This window comes from Mobula birostris, chromosome 13 (assembly GCF_030028105.1).
Source record: "Mobula birostris isolate sMobBir1 chromosome 13, sMobBir1.hap1, whole genome shotgun sequence".
Lineage (NCBI taxonomy): Eukaryota > Metazoa > Chordata > Chondrichthyes > Myliobatiformes > Myliobatidae > Mobula > Mobula birostris.
This window is the reverse complement of record NC_092382.1, coordinates 1,461,613-1,484,436: the sequence shown is the minus strand read 5'-3', so window position 1 is coordinate 1,484,436 and position 22,824 is coordinate 1,461,613. Positions and strand designations below refer to the sequence as shown.

At 46.6% G+C, this 22,824-nt stretch overlaps 1 protein-coding gene and 1 pseudogene across 1 annotated transcript in view; both read left to right on the top strand.

Moving 5' to 3' along the window:
• Positions 1-22,824, top strand: part of LOC140208212 (uncharacterized) — a 165,311-nt gene that overhangs the window by 73,046 nt on the left and 69,441 nt on the right. The gene's annotated exons all lie outside the window — the stretch shown is intronic.
• Positions 7,515-11,230, top strand: LOC140207362 (probable G-protein coupled receptor 139; annotated as a pseudogene).

Genomic DNA, 22,824 nt, shown 5'->3' with positions numbered 1-22,824 from the left:
GCCCCACTTCGTAAAAATAATCTCACCTATCTTCACCAGTTTCAGCTCCCCTTACAGCAGCAAACATATTCTCTACATTCCTGTCAAGATGTCTCATCATGTTGTATAAAACCTGTCACCGCTCTACTCATTTATCTGAACAAGCAGATAAAGTCTCCTCTCATTCATCTAAATAGCAGCGAATACCATCGTCTTCCATCATTTATCTAATAGCTGCGAATGCAGTGAAAAATAATCCGACTTTCATCCAGTAACAACGCAAAAAAAAAAGAGATTGAACTCTGTTTCTACTGAATCCGCAAAAACATGTTGAGGTTCACAAACATGTCCTCACAAGAAAATTCAAACAATCCAGCTGCCAATGTACTAATTACCCTTTGAACTGCGACATCCGTTTGACATAAAGAAAACTGCACCGTATATGCGTTGACCCACATTAGATCTCAGCAACAGTCTCTATAATGGAATAATCACCTCTTTTCCACCGCTTAATTTTCATTGTCAATGTGGGTAGATTTCCGAATTGCCCACTCACCTACGTACTGAAGGGTAGCCGGGATGGACTGATAGTGACGGCCCCAGCATTGAAGGAGTAAATAATGCGACCCTCAATCCCTCCGTCCGGGAACACTGAAGCACAGAATGTGGAAGGGTCCGACTCCGGCTGCAAGAAGCATAGAGCTGAAGTCGATTCGGGGCGATGAGGAGCTTTCCCCCTAGTGCGATACTGCACGGAAAGTACAGCGCTTCCAATAACATATTCATCCGCATTGGGTCCCCGCTGGAAACGCTTAGAAAGTTGATCCAATGTGCTGAAGGGATTCGTTAATTCCCTTGAGAGCGAATTTTGCACAGTTCCACTCGTCAATAATCCTATAATTTCTGTCTTCAGAGTTCAGAAAGGTGCCAAGATCGACGGTGTAAAAGGAGAATGAGGCAACGTGACCAGCATTGGAAGTAAAAGACAAAAATAAAGCAAAAGTAAGAGCTTACCATATAACCAAAATTAGTGAGAAACGAAAATAATGGGCAGATTTGAAAAACAACTGTAACAGTCAACTAAAAAGTAATAAAGAGAGGAGAATAATAAGAAATTTGCAGGTAAGACAGCCGGTAATATAAAAGAGGATACTTTTGTTTTGAGATATATGAAGAGTAATAGAGAGGCAAGAGTGGGTATCAGATCGCTGGAGAGGTAGCATTGGCGGACAAAGAAATGGCGGATGAACTTACAAAGTATTTTGTATCAGTCATCACGGTGGAAATCACTAGGGATATGTCCAAATTCTAACGTATCTGCAATTGCCTTGACTAAGAACGATGTGACTGGAAGCTGTGACGTCCGAAGTTATAAAACTCACCTGAACCAGATGGACTTCACCCGAGGTTTCTGCAAAGGGCGGCTGAAGAGATTGTGGAAGCATTCGCAGTGAATTTTCAAGGAAAATCATCAATAATTACTGTAATCGGATTTCTGAGCATTCGCTGGTCCACATTCATTCCGTATTGTTAAGTAATTAAAGCTCATCTCTTATTCAAACGAGGCGAAATGAACTTATTCTGTGTTTACTTTACTATTTCCTTGACGCCATAGACCTCCGGGTCAAACTGTTTTGTCTATTCTATTGAGCCTTAGTGTCCCGTCTGCAATAGAAAGTTCGGTACTGTACTGTTGTTATCGTTGTCGTTACGTGCCTTGTTGTATGAGGTTGCGAAGATGGTCTTTCCAGGACCGTGATTGCTCTTGGCAATTTTTTCTAAGAAGTGGTTTGCCATTGCCATTGTGTTTACAAGACGGGTGCCAATATCAATACTCGTCAGAGAGTGTATGCCTGAGTATAACCAGGACTTGTGATATTTGCCAGCTGCTCATAGAACAATCCAGTATCTTTTCTCATGCCTTCGAGGGACCTGATTGTGGGGAGTGGGGGGTCGAGCTAACCAGGTTCTGCGCCTTGTTCTGGGGTGAACTGCAGTCTAGTGGAGAGGAGGAGCTTTTAAGAACTCGTTTGGTAGTAACGTATTCCCTCCCGGTGGTGCTGAAACTTATTGAAATCTATTGGTTAATCGTGATTAATGTGCATGGGTTGTAACGTTGTGCAGGCTTCAACGTCCCCTCTATCTATTTTTTACAGGGGCGCGGACCAACCATTGCTCGCAACAGGAAATGTTTACACGGCCTGAAAGCTGTGCGGCCCTTGCAAAGCGTCGTTTATGAATATTTAGAATGAAATGTAAAATAAATCACATATTTTCGATTTTACTTGTCAATTGAAGGTATTATAAAATACAGTACAGCAAAAGGAAGCTTTCACGTTTCGAAATTGTTTTCTAGCTGTTCGCAATTCCATCTGCGCTGCAACAGAGGCCACGTGCGCGGGAGCATTTACGTGACAGCGCGGCCGCGCACCCGTGGAGCTCAGAGGGAACAATGACTCCCACACCACACCACCATAACAGTGTTTGGTGCATTGACATGTCAGTGGCAACATGTTCTTGGAAAACAGGAGGAATTGTAATAATTAGGCTAGATCCCATCCGTGTTCATATTCGAGATGGGGGAGGTATTGTCTAAATGGGAAATACAGACAGTGACCATTCTATTAGCCACACCTGTACACGAACTCATTAATGATAACTAGCTAATCCGATGACAGCAACACAATGCATAAAAATATGCCGCATGTCAAGAAGTTCAGTTGTTGCTCAGTTCAAAGGCCAGAATGTTGAAACCATGTGTTCTCAGTGACTTCAGCCGTGGAATGATTGTTGGTGCCAGTCTGGGTATTTTGAGTATTTCACAAACTGCTCACCTGCTGGGATTTTTCACGCACAATTGACTCACGTTGCACAAAACGGTGAGAAAAAAAAACAAGAACACAATCAAAAGAACTGAAGTGAGCCTTGGATTTGAGAGACAGGAACATGGAAAATAGAGCCAGGACCCCTCCTTGGGAACAGGACGTAGGGCCGGGGCTCATACACAAAATGCTGAACACGACGAGACGGTTCAGAAAACTAGGTAGCGGCAAACGGCCGGACCTACCTAGCGAAGGCGTGGACACAGAGAGAGCTCCAACTCAACAATAGACAGTTGCTTATCTTGACACAGTAAGGCTCCGGTCTCGCTCCAGTGGTAGAACTTGACAAGGTTGCAGGCAAGGCTCCAGTCACAGCATTCAGGCAAGGCTTCCCAAGGAAGGGGACAGTCCAGCCTCAGGGTAACGGCAAAGTCGGCCTGACTTACCCCCACAGAGGCGAGGACGGGATACTGACCATACAAACCCAGGGCCACTTATATTCCCAGCCCCAAGACCAGCATCAGGTGCCTGTGATTAAGCACAACTGAAACAAGGAACAGCCGGAAGATCCGGAGTCCACGGACTGGACCGTGACAGCGAGATCAATGAGAATGGTCAGATTGATTCCATCTGACTGGAAGACGACAGTAACTCAAGTACGCATGAGTTTTTAAAAAAACATGATAACGTCTGCAGATGTTGGAAATCCAAGAAATACAAAAAAAAAGTGCTGCGGGAACTCAGCAGGCCAGGCAGCAACTATAGAAACGAGTAAACGGTCGACCATTCGGGCCGAGACCATTCATCTAAACAAGAGAGAAAGGCAGAATGTCACGATAAGAAAGTGGGAAAGGGAAGGAGTAAGGATAAGGTGGAAGTTTATAGATGAATCCGAGAGAGGGGCAGGGTGTAAAGCAAACGACTGGGAGGTTGGATAGTGAAAGAGATAAAGGGCTGGAAAAGGGGTATCTGATAGGAGAAGAGAGAAGACCATGGTAGAAAAGAAAGCGGGGAAGGCCTCGATAGAGTGAATGTAGAGAAGCGAGTTCTTGTGCTGGGTATCTTAGACCAGACTTTTAGAACGGAAGTGAACGGGAATTTATTTAGTCAGAGTGGCGAATCTGCGGAGTCCGAGAGAATGTGTGTATGTAAGGCAGAAGTCGTCGGACACCTGATTATTCAGGGCGTGATGGGATACGGGGAGTGGAGCTGAGAGGGAGGATGGATCAGCCAGGATGAAATGGAGGATCAGACTTGGTGGTTTGTTTCTGCTCCTCCGGCTTATAGTCTCATGTGTCAACCAGCTGTTCCATCACTGACTAGCAGTCTCACGAAATGGAGAGTTGAATGTGTAACTCTTTTCCTGCAAGTACATTGCCTCTCCAAGACCAAGCCTCATGTGGTGCTTCTCGCTGGCGACACAGGAAAACTGAACACCCTTCAGTCTCAGGCAGGACTATAGAAGACGGGGAGGGGTCGGCCCACGGACTCGTATCACGCAGACCCACCAGCGTGTGGACACACCCTGGTGCTCGTGAACCAAATCCCCAGTTATAGGTAATTACCCAACTGGATTGTGGCAGCCCCGGGAGAGGCGAAGGCGACGGGTGTAAACCAGACGAGAAAATCCGGACTGACGCCTTTAACGTGCTGGACGTCACAGGACATCCGTCCGGCAGCTCCTGAAGCCAAGCCGGTAGAAACACAGCGCTTCGCTTTCCTCTGGACTACACCGGCGAGACCAGTGTGGGGCCGGGGGTGGATTTTGACGACTGGGTATCTTAAGATCTCTGTACCTTCCACCCAAACTCTGCCCTGGAGAGCCCACGCTACTGCCGCTGTTTGTAGGGACAGAAACAACAGAAGAAGGAGCTGTTAAGATCGACGTGGGTCGCCTCCACAGCCTGGCACAACATTCACTGGCAGAAACTGCAGCTCGACCTGTCTCTCCAAAACTGGACTGTACAGATGCAGAAGGAGGCGGCAGCTCTACTACGGACCGACCCATAGCGCAGACTATATTTCCACTGTCCTTCGAGACAGACGCATGCCGTCATGCTCATCATCATCATCATCATCATCATCATCATCATCATCATCATCATCATCATCATCATCTTCATCATCATCATCATCATCATCATTATCATCATCATCATAACCATCATCAATTTCTTATGGTCTTATTGTCGAAATATTAAAAAAAGCCTTTAGGTTTTCCGTAGAAATTTGCGAAGATTTGGCATGGCATCTAAAGCTTAAAAAAAAGCTATTTTTAGACGCGCGATGGAGAATACAAGGGGTGATTTTTAAGATCGTGCCCCAAGGTAGAAGAAGTCAATTTTAGAAAACCTAGCACATTCATTTTTCAACATAGTTCCCTCCCACATTGACACACTTAGTCCAGCGGTCGTGGAGCATACAGATCCCTTCTTTGTGGGCGTCAGCGTCTTGGACCTCCAGAGGTGGTGCACCGAGGGGGTGATTGATATGTTCGTGGCCTAAGGTAGAAGGAAATGAGTTATTAACGTCAAATTTTCTGCATGATCACACAAAGAGTTGAACTATACGTGCATGTAACGAGAGCAGTATAACTCACCACCTTCTGGGATGGAAACACGCGACCGAGTCGGGGGATGTGCGGGACTCACCCCAGCCCATAGAGAGCAAATTGAACACATCGACAAGGAGCCCACCCCAGCTGGTTCAGGAACAGCATTTATCTTTCAATCATCAGGCTCCAGAAACACGGTGGATACCTTTACTCACCTCAACTCAGTACTGACTCCGCCGTCTATGGACCCTCTTTCCAGGACTGTACAGTCATGCTTTCAATGTTATGAGTTTGTCGGCTTTGTGTGTAGGGTTTTGTTGATCCCATTGTATTTCTCTGTTCTACTGAGAGTGCCAGCAAGAAAGTGAATCAGACATGCTCGCAGAAACATAGCAACACGCACGCGCACGCACGCACACGCAAAAAAAACATACTGGAGACACTCAACGTACACACTCAGACAGACGCACGCAGGGACACACTCACATACACAGGCGCGCACACACAATTACAGAAGCAAACACGCGAAGATCTGCATAGGCACACACGCAAATTGAAAGGTACACACACGTACACACAAACACCCAAACCCACACAGAAGCACGGACTCGCGCACACACCAGACACACAGACACGTACACATATATGAACAGACAGCGACACAAACACACGAATACACACAGACACAGCAACACGCGAAAACTCACACATACAGGGACACACATGTACACGCGGGCTACTACACAGACACACACACACATAGTCAGGAATGCGTTCACAGGCACACAACAACACACGGCCTCACACAGAAACACACACTTACGCGTTCGCGCGCGCACACGCAAGCACAGATCGAAATACACAACTGACACATACTAACACGCAGATCTTCACACTAAAACCAGCACATAGCTGGGCGTAGGCGTACGGAAATACAGCCACAGAAACACACAGGCACACACATAGACAGACAGAAACAGGCAAACGCACAGACAAACACAGACTCACACACTGACACACACAAACAATCAAAAAGGGACAAACACAGTCAGGGTAAAACACATAACGAAAACAGATACAGAAACAGAAATGTACACGACATACAAACACACAGACACGCACACTCTCAAACTAAGGCAGACACGGAGAGGTGCAAACGCTCTCTCTCTCTCTCTCTCTCACACACACACACACAGGCTGACGCACACACATACGCGACTGCACTTTCCTTTCCACATCTCCATTTCTCCGTCGTGTTTTCTGACAAATACTCACCACTCTGAGTTTGATGGCCAAGCATTAGGGTTAGAGGGGAAACACGTTGCAATTGATGACGCTTTTGAAGGCTTAGACAATTTTGTTGAGTCCAACTAATTCGAACAAATGGTCAAAGCCTTCTGAAAGCAGAGAACCCAGGAGCCCAAGATTACTCTTTTCGAAGATTGGACAGGCAGTGAATGCAGGAGACTGATTATGTGCAGATAGGTAGGATCGGCTTAATGTGACGTCATGGTCGGCACAGACACTGTGGGCCGAACGACCTGATCCTGTGCTTTAGCTTTCTCTGTTCTCTGTCGGAGTCAGAGAAACAGCAGGCAGCACGTTCCTGTCTGAGACGGTATATGTCTCTCAATGGTGGTGAACATGTTTCTGACCCAGGGCACTGTCTGGTACACTTCACACAAACAAGCTGAGGATGGCTGCTGGTAATCGGGAGTGGGAGATAAGGGTAAAGTGCGGTGAGCTGTGATTACAATTGGCGGTGAATCAGAGTGGAATGGCTGTTTTACTCTCAGTCAATCTCTTCAACCGATGGACGAAACTGAGGTAGAGAGTTGGGTCTGATGGTCATTGAAACAAAACCCCTTTGCTGGAGGACTGCCTCCAGCAATATACACCCTTCAGAACCATCACAATTTCCATTGTTTGCAGTTTCACAATTAATTCCTAAATTAATCACAAACGGTCTCGGCGGGGATTGCACTTGCCTGACGTAATCGGAATGTAAATATTTTTTTTAAATCTTTAGTTTTAAAGCTGTTGGAATCTGTCCCCGTGGAGTCGCTGAATGGTATTAAAACCCCAGGCATGCGCTGCATGAACATTTCATTCCGGGAGATCGCCTGTGGCACAGGAGGACAAATTACTGCACAGGGAAAATGTCTGCAATGTTGGACAGGTACTTGAGTGTGGATAAAATATTACGAGTGTTCATTGCCGTCATGGGAGGTCCTGGTGAGTGAGCAGAGCAATTCATGTTTGTTTATTCTGTGTGTTAACCGGCGTGAACCTGTTTATGATCACTTTCCAAGTTTCTAACTTAATGTTCAGTGCACCGTCAATGATCCGTCAATGGTATCGAACCTGTAAAAAGAACATTCTGAATGTTCATATTTAATGACAAAAGAAAGTACACCTCCGCCTCTCCCCTAACTCACGGGATCGACTCGAACGTTGCTCTTGCCTTTAATGGGACGTTGACCAGAGTGGTGCCAGTGCTCGGGACGGACATCTCTCCGCGCATGCGTGACTGGGAAAGTTTTACATTGGGGTGTTGACTGCTTATGAGTTATTCATCAGAGCGAACCCCTGGGCCTTTGGTGACACCTTGTTCTGAATTGCCCCAGTGCTGGAGACAAGCAGCTCTCCAGGGAGATCTGAATGGGATGGTTTGAGTGGCACCTTGTCTAGAGTTCTATCGGGGCTTTTGAAAGACAACTCTAAGGGGAAATGTGATTTAGAGCAGCGGTCCCCAACCACCGGGCCGCGGACCGAACCAGGCCGCAGAGCATGCGCTACCAGGCCGCGAGGAAACGATATGATTTGGCGATAGGAGTCAGCTGCACCTTTCCTCATTCCCTGTCACGCACTGTTGAGCCATCACGCGCGCGTCGTCCATGTCAGCGCGGGAAGGAGATCGACTCCTCGAGCTTGCAAATGACGGCGGGCTGAAAAGTCTGTCTGACATAACATCTCTGCCGGCATTCTGGATCAAAGTCAAGGCTCCATATCCTGAGATAGCCGCGGAAGCACCGGAAACATTGCTTCCATTTCCAACATATCTCTGCGATGAATGTAACAAAAACTAAATTGCGGATTAGACTGAACATAAGGAACCCCATTCGAGTATCGCTGTCCCCCATCACCCCTCGATGGGACCGTCTTGTTGCAGGAAAACAAGCCCAGGGCTCCCACTGATTCCGCGGGTGCATTGCAATGATTTTATAAGTTCATACGGGGAAAATATGCGCTGTGTTTAATATCCAAACGTTACTTCAAATGTTATGATGCTATTGACTTATATAACCATATAACAATTACAGCACGGAAACAGGCCATCTCGGCCCTTCTAGTCCGTGCCGAATGCTACTCTCACCTCGCCCCACCGAACTGCACTCAGCCCATAACCTTCCATTTCTTTCCTGTCCATATACCTATTCAATTTATCTTCAAATGATAATATCGAACCTGCTTCTGACAATTGTACTGGAAGTTCGTCCAATACTTACTTCAAACTCCCCTGTCCTCCCCTGATCATTGACTTATCGCTATATTCATGCGAGGAAAATGCGCTGTGTGTTTAATATTAAATTCGTTAGATAAAGCCTTTTAGAAACGAAATTGAGTGTATTAGCCACTTATCACCCATATTCCGGTCGTGATTAACATCCACCTCCGAATAGAATCGCCAAAAACGATTTGCGGAAAAAATAATCAACAGGTGCACACATGCGCAAATTACACATGCGCACTGATGCCCGCGCAAGGCTTCATGGTCATTGTAGTCTTCACTGGGTAAACGCAACGTATTTGACCGGTACTCTTGTCCGTTGGCAACCATCCCGCCCCTCCGGTCGGCTGGTCCGTCGGTCCGCAAGAATATTGTCAACATGAAACCGGTCCGCACTGCAAAAAAGGTTGGGGACCCCTGCAGTACAAGGCGATAAATAGATTGCATTATTCAAAAGCAAGACTGAATCGCATCTTCCCATCCGTGTCTCCTGAATGCGACAAGTGCCGCTCTGCCGAGGGCTCACTAGCACATCTTTTCTGGTTTTGCCCTACATTATACAACTTTTGGACTGCAATCTTTGAGTGGGTCTCAAAAGTCTATTCCAGAGACATTCAGCCCAATGACGACCTCGCCATCTTTGGATGCTCTGCAGAGACTCTTGAGTTGCCGGGACATGCAGATTGCTCTGCATCTGGGAATGGTGGTGGCGAAGAAACTTATTCTTCTGAGCTGGAAGTCTGCTACTCCACCCACCTTCGCACACTGGCTCAAGCAGATGTTGTCTGTTATACAAATGGAAAGACTGCGTCCGCACAAACCCAATACACAGAATACATTTGAGAGAATATGGGGACCCTTATTGGCTCAGTGTCACATTACCTCACATACACAGTGACCTTGACCTGCATAGTCTCATGAGCGGGTGTGGTGCCTAACCGGATTCCTTCATTCACTTTACTGCACATTGCTTATGTAATCTTGTAAATTGTCTGGCAACCTTTTTGTTTTTTTTTGGTTTTTGATTTGTTTTGTCTGTTCTCCGCCTGGCGCGGTATTTCCTTTGTATTGTTTTGTCTTCAATATATTTTGTCTTTGTAAAACTGAAAATTGTAGATAAAGTAATTTAAAAAAAACTTACCCCTGACATCTCCTCTGCACCTACTTCCAGCCACATGAGTGTTGGGTTTTCCAGAGGCCCGGTCAGTCAAGGTTAAATCAGTGAAACTGGCCCCATCGGAACTGGATCGCTGTTGTTCCCGACGATTACCCACATCTCGTCATATCTCCACAGTGGGGAAGGCAGGTCTGAGACAGTGTGACCCGTGCTTGGTGTTAGTTGAGCAGCTGTTCACCGCCTCTGGCGCTCATGGCCATTGGCGGAAACCCGAACCCGTGTCCATTCCCGGAGTATGTGTTCAATAATTCCCAGTGTCTGTTCTCTGTCTCTCTCCCTGCAGTGAACTTAGTGGCGATTGTGATCCTGTCCCGGGGAAAGTGTGGCCTCTCTACCTGTACCACCCGCTACCTGGTGGCCACGGCAGCGGCGGATCTACTGACCGTTGTCACCGAGGTCTTTGTGCGTCAAGTCATAAATTATTACTTTCCGTGGAATTTTTTGAACACTACCCCGATGTGCAGAGTTGTCGAGGTACTGAGGTTCACAGCCACATACTGTTCTGTCTGGTTCACCGTCATGTTCACTGTTGATCGCTTTGTCGCTATTTGCTGTCAGAAACTAAAAACAAAATATTGCACCGGGAAAACTGCGGCTGTGGTTCTAACAACAACCGCCGTGCTGTCCTTTCTGAAAAAATGTTCCCCGTTACTTCCTCTGGGAACCCAGAGAGATCATCGAGAATGTAACATGGTTCTGCAAGCTTATGGAATATACTTTCACTGACCCCGGATGGGTAGTATACGATTAGCTTGATATAGTTTTGAATCCGTTCATTCGTTGTGATCCTGTTACTCAACGCTCTGACATTCAGGCACATTTTAGTGGCCAGTCGGGTCCGTAGGGGACTGAGAGGTCAGGGCAAAGGCGAGAATCGCAGTGACCCGGAGATGGAGAGCAGGAGGAGGTCTGTGATCTTACTCCTCGCCATCTCCGGAAGCTTCATCACCCTGTGGCTGACACTAGTTGTAAATTTCATGTATTATGAGATCAAAGGAATTGGATTCGATTTCAATGATTCTGAGGTGATCTTTCACAACGCCAGGATTTTGCTGAAGAATTTCAGCTGCTGCACGAGCACATTTATTTACGCTGTGACTCAGTCGAAATTCAGGGAGCAGGTGATCAGCGCGGTGAAATATTCGTTCAACTGGGTGCGACAGGTCATTAATAAAGCCGCGTCCTGAGCACAACCCAGATTCACCGCCCGATCCCAGGTGTTATTCCCGGGCGAACTGTCCCATCGACCGGCAGCTCCGGGAAATTAGTAACAACAGTGATGTGGACCGTAAAAATAGGAAATGAGGGGAAATAGAGGTAGGGAGACAGGGACGCGAGTGTGAGGGAGAGACGTGAGAGAGTGGCTGAATGAGGTGATGAAACGAGAGCGGTGCACGCGTGGGGTTGGGAGAACAGGAGAGATATTGTGTTTGTGTGTGTGTGTATATATGTGCGCGCCTGTCTGTCTGTCTGTGTGTGCGTGTGTGTGTGTGTGTGTGTGTGTGAAAAAGAGCGGACTGTGGTTAGACCGGGAGGAATGTAGAAAAGATATTTAAGGATGTTGCTTGGACATTGGGGCTCTTTTATGGGGAGAGTTTGCCAGGATGGGTATTTATCTCTTGGATCTTCGAAGAGTGAGAGGCAACCAAATGGAAACGATTAAAGTTGCCATCGGTTCTGGGAAGCTGGACAATGAGAGTTCAGGTTCCCGCTGATATAGCTCCACTAGAGTGTCCCATCCTGTTGGTACGTTCTACCCACAGTCACTGTGTGGCTGGAGGTGAGGGAGGGGAGGCAATTCACATGCATTTTCTTAGTTATGCTGTCAGTACTGTGGGCTGCAGGCGCGGGTACAAATTCTGGAATCAGAGCTCATTTACTGCCAGCTCGTAAGATTTGCGAACAAAACATGCCCCGTTCGTGTGCCTTTACTTCCATTATGAGGAAACCTAAAACTAATCCCCTCAGACTCTGGTCATTACGTCACGCACCACCTCTCATTGCGAGCACAACAACTCAATGACGGTGTTTGTGAATTACGTCACGCCGCTTCCATTATGGACCAGTTGTGCCATTTGCCACCATTAACGTCACCTACAATTGAATCTGAGGGTAGGGTCGGGGAGGATAATCGGTGCTGCATCGCCCTCGGTGTTGGGATCATTGCACAGTCACTGTACCGTCTCCTTTTGATTCGAGTCCTCCGGTCCCAGCAAACAAATTCGTGAGTCATTTCTGCGCCTTTCTAGATTAAACACGTCCTCCCTGAGGCGGGCGACCAGAAACGCGCACAGTTACTCCGCTGTGGTCTCGCCTGCATGGAAAAGTACAGCAGGGGAACAGGCCCTCCTGCTCACTGCGTTGTTCTGAACTAATCGAACGGACAATTTCATGACTAACTACAGCCATTCCTTCTGCCTACACAAGGTGCACATCCTTCCATGTTTACGCATTCATGTGGTATCTGATAACCTCCATGGAATCGGCCTCCACCATCACATTCGGCAATCCTTCCAGACACCCGCCACGATGAGAATGAAAAAAAAAACGTAAAGAACATCTCCTTTAAACATTCTGAATCATGTTTAACATCACTGGCTTACATAAGTTGTTTTATTACAACAGGAGTGGTTGGAAATGATACAAAATTACACTAAATTTAAATAAGTAAACAAACAAACAAATGAACAAACAAATAAATAAATGCTGCGAAAAAGGACTGTAAGGTTCCCGACCAGAAATGTCGACTGGACTTTTATTTTTCATCGATGCTGCCGAGCCTGCTGAGTCCCTGCAGCAATTTGTGTGCGTTGCTTGGATTTCCAGCATCGGAAGATTTTCTGTTGTTTGTAATGAGATGCTGTTTCCCCCATTCACCTTAAATACATTCCCTCTGGTATCAGACATTTCTTCCTCAAGGAAAAAAGGAAGCGGCTATCCACTCTGTCTGCGACTCTCATATACCCATACTCCTCGGTGTGGCCTTCCTCAGCCTCTACTGTTCCCGAGCAAATATCCCTCGATTGCTCAATCTCTCCTTATCCAGGCAGCGTCATGTTTACCCTCTTCTACTCACTGTCCAAAGCATCGACATTTTCCCGGTAATATAATGCAATATGCCAGATGCGGTTCATCTAGAGATTTAGTAAACTGCAACCCAGCTACCTGACATTGGGGCTCACTGCCACGCTTATTAAAAGTAAACAGACCGTACGCCTTCTTTACCATCTCATTGTCCCATGCAGCCACTTTCCGGGAGCGATGAACTGGATCCTGGGATCCTTCTGCACATTAACACTGGACTTCAACACAATCCAATCTCACCCCATGACACGTATCCCAGAGTCCCGGTAAACCTCCACTGCATTCTCCCAGCACAAGACATCTTCTCGACTGAATGTTGACCAGAACGGGATGCAAAAAATTCAAGAAACTTAGCAGGTCAGGCAGCATCTATTGAAAGATACAGAATCAATGTCTCGGAAGAGATCCATCCCTTTCAACATTGGCACGGGTCCTTCAACACAGCCCTTCCATGCCGACCAGGTGAGCACCTAAACTAGTTCTGTCTGTCTGCGTCTGACCCATTCCCCCTGAAACTGGAATTAAATCGAATGCAGATCTCGGTCGCTTTGGCACATGGGCTGAAGGGTATTTTTCCTGCTGTAAATACCGCACCAGTAAGGAGGTCTTGTCCACTGACTTAAAGAGAATTAAGTTCGAGAACCTTCCAGAGCCTGGGGGGCTACACTGCACATTATTGTGAGATGGAGTAGATGACATTACTGGGGACTTCAGCAATACATTTGTCCTCTCTCTAGCCACAAGCAAGATCCCAGAAAGCCAGGGATAAATGTTATTATATTATTTAGGAAGCCGGATGAATAATATTGGAATACAATGACCCACCTCACGTCAGGATATGTAAATTACTGGAGAGCATTCTTTGGGATGGGCTGTACTTATTGAACAAAACATACATAAACATACACCTTGTTTCTTCCAAACTGTTCTGACCTGTTCCCTGCTCTAGTCCCATCGGCCTGCACCCGGAAAAGAGTCTTTCCTACTATCCACCCCTCCCCCCCCCAATCCACGTAGCTGTCCAAGTGGCTACAGAATGTTGCAATTGAACCTACGTTCTCCACTTCCCCAGACAACTCATTCCACACTCCCACCGACATCTGAGTGAACTTCCCTCTCCTCTGACCCTTAAGTATTTCATCTTTTACCCTTAACCTATGATCTCCTCTAGAGTCATCCAACCTGAAGTGGTAAAGCCTCATTTGGGCAAGACCCAACCTATTGAATATTACCCTATAACGCAGATCCCAAAGTCCTGGGAGCATCATTAAAATTTTCTCTGCAATCTTTCAAATTATTCACATATTTCCTGTAGATTGTTGATCAGAACGACAAACAATAGAAGTTTGTCCTCACTGACGTCACATTCAACTGCAATATAACGTCACAATTCTTGTACTCAGTAGTTTGATTTATGAAGGCCAAGGTGTCGAAAGCTTTTTTGTGACCCTGTCTCGGGATTATGGGACTGTATTCCCAGATCTCTCTGTTCCCCCGCACGCCACAATTCACTACCGTTTACTGTGTAATTCCTACCGGGGTTGGAGCTCCCAAAGCGCAACACCTTACACTTTCCTGCATTGAATCACATCTGCAAAGTTTTCAGCCCATTTTCCAGTGGCTCCACTCATGCTGGTCGGCACAACTTTGTGGGCCGAGTGGCCGGTTCCTGTGCTGCACAGTGCTATGGTCAATGTTGGACGTTTAGGACTGAGCACAATACTCTAAATGTATTCTAACCATAGTTTTGTAGACCTGCAACATTATGTCACGGAATTTGGTTTGGCTCTAGAGGTAGTACCGAGGAATAGATTATAGTGATGACGGGGTTAAGCCTATGTGTCTCCTGGGAGTAAACTGACTGCACTTCAGAAGAAAGAGAGGGGATCGGACTGAAATGAACCAAGTAATGAAAGAGGGATGGGTAAATCAGAGGCAGGGAAATCATTACCACTGGCGGGTGAGACTACACTTGGGGATCACAGCCTCAAGATTCGGGAATTAGATTTAGGACGGAGATGAGGGGGAAGTGCATTTCCCATAAGGTGGTGAACCTGTTGACTCCTCAGCAGTTGAAGCTACTTCAGTAAACACCCACTCAGTGGCCGGGTTGTCAGGTACAGGAGTGGAAGCCGGTGCCGCCTTTTGCCGCTGCAGCCCATCCACGACAAGGCTCGACGTGTTGTGTGTTCAGGAATGCTCTTCCGCAGCCGCTGTGGCAACGTGTAGTTATTTGATTCACTGATGTGCGTGAAAATCCCAGAAGCTGAGTCGCTTCAGAAATTCTCAAACCATTCCGTCTGGCATCAATAATTATCCCACGCTCAAAGTCAGTTCTATCACATTTCTTCCCTTGTCTGACGTTTGGTCTCAACAGGGACTGAACCTCGTCATCATATCTGCACAATGTTTATGTGTTGAGATGCTGCCGCATGATTGGCTGATTCGCTATTTGCATCAACGCACAGGTATACAGGTGTACCAAATGCTGCGTGTAGTTCAGACACGGGCAGGTTTCCGCACAGCAGGGAATTTATGAGTGCAGGGTGAAAGGCAGATAGTGTTACTGTGGTCACCGGCAGGACATTGGAGAAATGGCAGACTTTGTCCCGGTGAGGGGTGACCACAACTCAACACAGGTTTGGGGGAATATAAGATCCCCCGTCGAGACAGAAACAAAGGAATAGAAAGACAGCATCAGAGGCGTTACTAAACGGCAGCGCGAGGAAAATAATTCTTCCAGACACAAGGACGTTTGCACGATATATTTCTCTGTGAACATTCGGTGTTTGATAGTCTTTTTTTCACTTTGATTTGCCGAGAGTTTGACACTATGCCCGAATGCTTGAACTGTGGACAGTTAGAAGATGAGGTGTTGTTCCTCCAAATTGTTTTGAGCTGTGACAGAGTTTTTAATCAGAGATCACCATGGAGACCAAAATTATCTCAGCTGAAATGTCCTTCGCCCACTTGGCGTGCTTTGTAAACTTTTAACTGGGTAGAAGAGGCAAAGGATTTGTGTATGGGAATCTCAAACACAACAGCACGTTAGTTCCGCTGTATCTGTCAGTTCACCAGCGCTTGAATGCCGCCGATCCTTGAATGTGGAGGCGAAGATGCTGGAGAAGACGGCGCCCCACTCGCTACAAGGAGAGCCCGGTCACGTGTCCATGTCCGTGATCTGATTGGATACATTGCCATGACGTTATAGCAGTGTGATGTCATTCACTGGCTCTCATTTTGGAAGGGATTCAGTCGGACATCCCAGATACACCAACAGCTTCGCACTGGGAAGCGGCCGTTCACCTGCTCCGTGTGTGCGAAGAGACTCATTCAGTTAACCCACCTTGTGATGCTCCGGTGAGTTCACAATAAATAGAGACCACATTTCTGTCCGGAGTGAGTAAGGAGTTTTACTCAATCATCCCAGCTGCTGCAACACCAGCAACTTCACATCAGGGAGGAAGGTCAAATCAGCTCTGTGTTAAATCACGGTGACTGAAGGCAGCTGCAGGTTCATGAGGGACTGTTACTGTCAGATTCTGCAGTTCGTGCGGCTGCTCATCGCACCCAGTACTGAACCCTGGTCACTGAGCATTGGAGGAGTCTGTTCTGCTGATGTTAGCCTCAAACTAGACTGGTGTTTAATATTGTGGATCTGTGAAAGATAAATCAGTTCTGTATCAAATCCCGTGTCGCAGGTGCTTACTGTCTCTACCACACTCACAACGTACACTAGAGAGGCCACTCAGTCTATCCGGTCCCTGCCCATGTTTCTGTCACTGCCCTATCATTGCCGCTCCCCTCTCACTCTCCCTGTGATGACAGTCTATAACTAGTCACCACTCCGTGGGAGAAGAGATTTCGCTTGAATTCCATAGAATCACATAAATCTACGCCGCATTACAGGCCTTTCGGCCCACAGTGTTGTGCCGACCATGTAACCAACTCAAGAAACCTACCACATAGCGCTCTATTTTTCTAAGCTCCATGTACCAATTGAGGAGTCTCTTTGTATCCGCCTCTACCACCGTCGCTGGCAGTGGGTTTCATACACACACCACTGTGTTTAAAAAAACTCAGCTCTGACATCTCCTCTGTACCTACTTCCAAGCAGCTTAAAACTATTCTCCCTCGTGTTAAACATTTCAGCCCTGGGAAAAAGTCTCTGGCTATTCACAAGACCAATGCCTCTAATCACCTGCATGATTTTCTCCAGGCTGAATAAGACGATGAGCACACTGTGGTTTTGACGTTCCCCAGGGCTCCGGACTCTTTTCAACGTTTTGGGTCACTTTCACTCATTTCAAAGGTCTATGCCTCAGGCAGCCGGGTTGTTGCAATGCGCCTCTAAAGTCTGACAGCAGACTAGCGAGTGAATCTTCGATGGAGTAGAGTCAGAAAACAACGAGTTGCCAGCCTGAGTCAGGGCTTTGGGACTCCAGAAAGAGATGGGACCTAAAGTTTACAAGGAGGAGGAAGAAGAGGAATCAGACCAGCGGGATGTGGCTACAAATGAAAGATCAGAAACATTTCGAAAGTGGTTCATAGAAAAATGGTGGTTAATTTCCGCAATTTACTGGTGGAAATCGACAGATCAGGCAGCAAATGTGGAGAGGAATAAATAGACAACGTTTTTAGGCCGAGCCCCTTCAGCATTCCTAGACTGTGTACTCCTCTGCTTAGTTGTTGCCTGAACTGGAGATTTCCTCCTGCATTTTGTGTTTACGTGTCTGTATTTCCAGCAGCTGCAGAATCTCTTGTGTTTCATATCTGCATCTGCGTTAAAATAGATACTGAATTTTCGATACACACACAAAAAAACTGAGGTACGGACATGAAACCGGTGCTTGCAAATACACTTAATGGTATCGTGATTACCCATAAAGCGCTGCGTTAAAAAATTTCGCCATCGCGGAAGCACCGATCAAATGCGCAGGCGTCAGGATTGTTGCGGTTCCCGGATATCACGCATGCGCACAGTACACAAAAGGCCTCGGGATAACGGCAGCAGGAGCGGACGCAGGTAAGCGAGTATCTTGGGCGACAATTTTCAACACCGACTTCGGGTAGTTGCTGTGACTCCGGACTCCGTGACCCGCAATCCCGGGACAGTCCTGCTCTCTTCCCTCTCTCTCAGCCCCACCATCCGTACACGGGCCCCGGGGAGCTTCCGGCTGATGAGGGAATGGGAACCGATGGGTCTCTCAGACAGAGCTGAGCTCCAGCTGTCTAAATGCAAGGATCGGGAACTCGGAGAAAGGGAACAAAATCTTTTACATCAGCTGTTGTGAAAATCACCTTTGTTCTGCCTCCAGTCACAAACAAGAGAAAATCTGCAGATGCTGGAAATCCGAGCAACACACACAAATTGCTGGAGGAACTCAGCATTAGTACTCTTTTCCATAGATGCTGCCTGGCCTGCTGAGTTCCCCCAGCATTTTGTGTCTGTTGCTTGTTCCACCTCCTCTTGTTCTGGACTTTTCTACCCGTGAGAACATGTTTTGTCCCACTCTCTCTGGGTACATAATGATATCAAACACCTTTGCCCTGGGCAACAAGTAGCTTTCACATCACAAATGTGCCAGACTCCAATGAGACAGACTACTGCCCTTCCCTTCATATTCATTGGCATTGCCATCACTGAGTTCACCACCGTCAGTCACCTGGGGGAGGGTTCAGGGGAAATATTTATGTACAATACAGAAACTGGTGTTACCTGTGTGTATTGTGGTGATGTAAAAGTTACTGGAGAATTTGCAAGTGGGAAGAAGTGGAGTGATATTTGGAAATCTGACCTTTTTAAGTGTCATTTAGCAAGCAAATCGCATATGGATGGTGTGGAACAGCTGTGGAGAGAAAATCCTTCATTACCTGCTGCAGGCCTACTGTACAGGTTGTGTGAGAGTGCAGATGAACTTCATCAAACCCAGAGGACATCAAAGTTCTTATTGACAGTGATTTGCTAGCTGTTAAAATGAATACCTCTCTACTTAAAGTATACTCTACCCATGTTGTCACTGAGTTAAAAAAAATGCATAGTAAAAGCTTTATGTGCACACTGGTCATTATAAAGTAGAGGGGACATTGGTGGGAAGGTGGGGAGACCTCCAGTGTCCCTGATGCCCTCACCTACAGGATGTACATCCAGCTGCAGCTTGTAACCCTGCACTTTAACGAGTTGAAACTTGAAATGGATGAATTCCGGATCATCCAGGAGTTGGGGTGGGTGATTGATATGACATGAAGTAAAGTGAGATACACCCAAAGTAAATGTCCGCTTTCTGATTTATTTCCATTTCCCTCTGAGGGAACAAAATCTTTTACATCAGCTGTTGAGAAAATCACCTTTGTTCTACCTCCATGTGACATGAAGAGAGGTGAGTTACACCCAAGGTGCAGGACACAGGAAACTGGGTGTGAGTCAGGAAGGGGAGTGAGGTTAAATAGCCATCGCAGAGTAATCTTGTGTCCATCCCGCACAACAACAGGTGTATCCACTTTAGAAACTGTTGGGGGGATTACTGACAGAGGAAAGTCAAAGGGGTGATAGGGGATTTGTTAGTTTGGGGAACAGAACAAGTGGGGACTAATATCCCAGTGGTAAGGCTCACTAGTGCTAGTGTGGGGAGAGGGGTGATGTGGTTAAAATAAATTGTAGGGGGAATGGGAGCCAGACAGGACAGATAGTGGAGAGGGTGAATTGAATTGACTTTATTACATACATCCTTCATATACATGAGGAGTAGAAATCTTTACGTTACGTCTCTGTCTGAATGTGCAATGTGTAATTTATAGTAATTTATGATAAATAATTTGTACATAGGACAGTCAATATAACATATAAATGCAATTGTATCAGCATGAATTAATCAGTCTGATGGCCTGGTGGAAGATGATGTCCCGGAGCCTGCTGGTCCTTTTGCTGTGGTACCGTTTCCTGGATGGTAGCAGCAGGAACAGTTTGTGGTTGTGGTGAATTGGGGCCCAATATCCTTTGGGCCCTTTCTCACACAGAGGGTTGTGGTTCTGTGGATTGCTCTGCCTCAGAAGGCAGTGGAGGCTGATTCTCTGGATTCTTCCAAAAAAGAGTTAGATAGAGCTCTTGAAGATAACGGAGTGAAGGGATATGGGGAGAAGGCAGGAGGAGGGTACTGATTGTGGATGATCAGCCATGATCACAGTGAATGGTGGTGCTGGCTCGAAGGGCTGAATGGCCTACTCCTGCACCTATTGTCTATTGTCTACACACCTGTCTCTGTAAGTGTCCTGAATAGTGGGAAGTTCACATCTACAGATGCGCTGGGCTGTCCACACCACTCTCTGCAGGTTCCTGCGATTAAGGGAAGTACAGTTCCCATACCAGGCAGTGATGCAGCCAGTCAGGATGCTCCCTGTAGAAAGTTCTTAGGATTTGGGGCCCATCCCAAACTTCTTCAGCCGTCTGAGGTGAGCAAGGTGCTGTTGTGCTTTTTTCACAACACAGCCGGTATGTACAGACCATGTGAGATCCTCGGTGATGTTTATGCTGAGGAGCTTAAAGCTGTTCACCCTCTCAACCCCAGATCCATTGATGTCAATAGGGGTTAGCCTGTCTCCATTCCTCCTGTCATCCACAATCAGCTCCTTTGCTTTTTTTTTAGATTAGATTAGATACAACTTTATTGTCATTGTGCCAAGTACAGATACAAAGCCAATGAAATGCAGTTAGCATCTGACAGGAAATGCAAAGAATAGTGTTATTTACAAAATAACTGAGAGTAAAAAGTAAGTACTACAGCACACAAATATAAAAGTACTGAGACAATACAATACGGATGCAATACTGCTTAGTGCTGTGATGTGAGGTTCAGCAGGGTCACAGCCTCAGGGAAGAAGCTCTTCCTGTGCCTGCTGGTGTGGGAGCGGAGGCTCCTGTAGCACCTACTGGATGAGAGGAGAGTAAAAAGTCCATGGTTAAGGTGAGATGCATCCTTGATAATGCATTTCGCCCTGCCCAGGCAGCGTTTATGGTAGATGTTCTCAATGGTGGACAATTATACTTTTATACTTTATACTTCATCGTTGCCAAACAGTTGGTACTAGAACATACAATCATCACAGCAATATTTGATTCTACGCTTCACACTCCCTGGATTACAAATATTAAATATTAAAAATAGTTAAAATTAGTAAATATAAAAAATTTAAATTATAAGTCATAAATAGAAAATAGAAAAATGGGAAGTAAGGTAGTGCAAAAAAACTGAGAGGCAGGTCTGTATATTTGGAGGGTACGGCCCAGAGCTGGGTCAGGATCCATTCAGCAGTCTTATGACATTTGGAAAGAAGCTGTTCCCAAATCTGGCCGTACGAGTCTTCAAGCTCCTGAACCTTCTCCCGGAGGGAAGAGGGATGAAAAGTGTGTTGGCTGGGTGGGTCGTGTCCTTGATTATCCTGTCAGCACTGCTCCGACAGCGTGCGGTGTAAAGTGAGTCCACGAATGGAAGATTGGTTTGTGTGATGTGCTGCACCGTGTTCACGATCTTCTGCAGCTTCTTCCGGTCTTGGACCAGACAACTTCCATACCAGGTTGTGATGCACCCTAGAACAATGCTTTCTACGGTGCATCTATAAAAATTAATGAGGGTTTTAGGGGACAGGCCAAATTTCTTTAGTTTTCTCAGGAAGTAAAGGTGCTGGTGGGCCTTCTTGGCAGTGGACTCTGCTTGGTTGGACCAAGTCGGGTCATTTGTGATATTGACACCGAGGAACTTAAAGCTTTTGACCTGTTCCACTTGCGCACCACCAATGTAAATTGGGTCGTTCAGTCCGCTACTCTTTCTGAAGTCAACAACCAATTCCTTCGTCTTGCTGACATTGAGGGATAGGTTATTGTCTTCGCACCATGCCACCAGGTTCTTAATTTCCTCTCTGTACTCAAACTCGTCATTACCCGAGCTACGGCCTACAATTGTTGTGTCATCAGCAAACTTATATATTGAGTGTGAAGGAAACTTGGCTACACAATCATGGGTGTACAGTGAGTACAGCAGGGGGCTGAGTAGTTTGTCCCCTATTTTTAGAGCCTGGGTCCTGTCTGTGAGGAAGTTGAAGATCCAGCTGCAGATCTGAGTGCTAAGGCCCAGGTTACGGAGCTTAGGAATCAGTTTATTTGGAATGATGGTATCAAAAGCAGAGCTGTAGTCAATGAAAAGGAGTCTTACGTAAGCGTCTTTATTGTCCAGGTGTTCTAAGGAGGAATGAAGGGCCAGAGAGATGGCATCTGCCGTTGACCTGTTGCTCCGGTAGGCGAATTACAAAGCGTCGAGGTTGACCGGTAGGCTGTGGTTGATGTGTGCCATAACCAATCTCTCGAAGCACTTCATAGCAATTGATGTCAGAGCCACAGGTCGATAGTGATTCAGGCACGCCACCTTGCTCTTCTTCGGCACTGGGATTATCGTTGCCTTCTTAAAACACGAGGGGATCTTAGACTGAAGCAAGGAGCCGTTGAAGATGTCAGCAAACACTCCAGCTAGCTCGCTTGCTCAGGCCCGGAAAACCCATCCTGGGACGCCATCTGGGCCCGTCGCCTTCCTTGGATTTATCTTCAGGAAGGCCCTTCTAACGTCCTCCTGAGTGACGATGAATCTCGATGTCACCAGGTCCGGTTCATCCGGAGGGAGCTGGACGCTCCTCTTCTGTTCGAATCTTG